Consider the following 1,556-nt stretch of genomic DNA (forward strand, 5'->3'; position numbering starts at 1 on the left):
TATACCCAAGGTAGGTAAGATACTTATACAGCTAGTTTGTCTCAGTTCATTGAAAGGAAAGGTTTGGGAGTAAATAAGATCCAAAATCTATAATAGATACTGAGAAAGGGAACGAAACTGCTCAAAAAGAAAGAAATTAACTGGGATGGGGAAAAGGAGGAAAGAAGGAAGGGGAAAGAAAAAATATATACGCAAGACAGCTAAGATAGTTAGACTACTAATTTCTTTTAGTCCTTTGAAGAGAACGGTTTGTGCTTATATTGTCTGATCAGTTCTGCATGCCTGTATCTTGCAATCTGAGCAACTATTCTGCATATAACAATATGCAGAATATTAATCATTGTTAATTTCCTATTATGTTATGAAATTTTCTATTGTTTTTATTGGCTTCTTGTCTTTAAAAAAGATTTGTGCTAACATTGGACAGATATGCTGTCTTGTAGTCTGAATACTGCAAACACAGTATGCAATGTATGAATTGTACCTGCTACTAACTTGCTTTGAAACTCTGTTTTATTGTTATTGTTATTTTTAACATAGTTTCTCTTTAAAATAAAATACAAATCTTGAGGCTTCCCTCATTTTTTTTAAGTTCAGGTATGGTTTTTACACTTTAAAATTCAACTTATTTTAGTGTGAACTCCTCTGAGCCTTTAGTCTCATAACCACCGCAAAAATAATTTTACACTTTAAAATTCAACTTATTTTAGTGTGAACTCCTCTGAGCCCTGGTTAATTTAGTCTCATAACCACCGCAAAAATAATTTTTTTATTTTAAAGAAATTAAGACAAAACAGGGCATAATAAAGCAGATCAGAACAGAACAATGTAAGCAACACAGAATTTCACTAGAAGACAACCCGTAATTAACAGTAACTACCATGATGTCTCTTTCTTTGAAATAGTTGAGTATGACTTCATATAGAATAGTATCAGACATAACAATACAGTCTAAAAACATTCAAGAGAATGAGAGTATCACAGGGCATTCAGAACCAAATAACAGAAAGCAAACAGTGTTTACTATATTATCTCATTTTCCATAGGAAATTTGTTTATACTTTGACACCTAATACAATCCAATAAGGTAGAACATGATAGAGCCAAAGGAAACAGAAGACCAAGAGCATAGTAGGACTTCAGAGTAAGATGATATTATACCAGCACTGGCTATTGTAATGACTTGTTTCCCTTAAATTAGCTGTTCATACCATCACAGATAATAAAATCAAACAAACAAGAACCCATTTCAACCAACCAATGTGATCGTTATAAGTTTTCAAAACAATGTAATGGGGAATCATGATGATCATAAACTCTTATGTGCTCTTACCATTTCTTACACTAGGGAGACTATATGGTATTTATACATGTGAGTTTGATTTATTTCCCTTATGAGTATGGGCTCAAGTTGCGACCATTTATTAGTAAATATCTCAATGTGATCATTCTTTATAGCTAAGTAGTACTCCATTGTAGAAAAATACTACAACGTTTTTTATCCATTCCTCAGTTGATGGACACTTAGGTTGTTTCCAAGATCTGGCTATTACAAA

The sequence above is a fragment of the Cavia porcellus genome, unplaced genomic scaffold, assembly GCF_034190915.1.
Source record: "Cavia porcellus strain 051 isolate PalLab524CR breed Dunkin Hartley unplaced genomic scaffold, mCavPor4.1 scaffold_17, whole genome shotgun sequence".
NCBI classification, from domain to species: domain Eukaryota; kingdom Metazoa; phylum Chordata; class Mammalia; order Rodentia; family Caviidae; genus Cavia; species Cavia porcellus.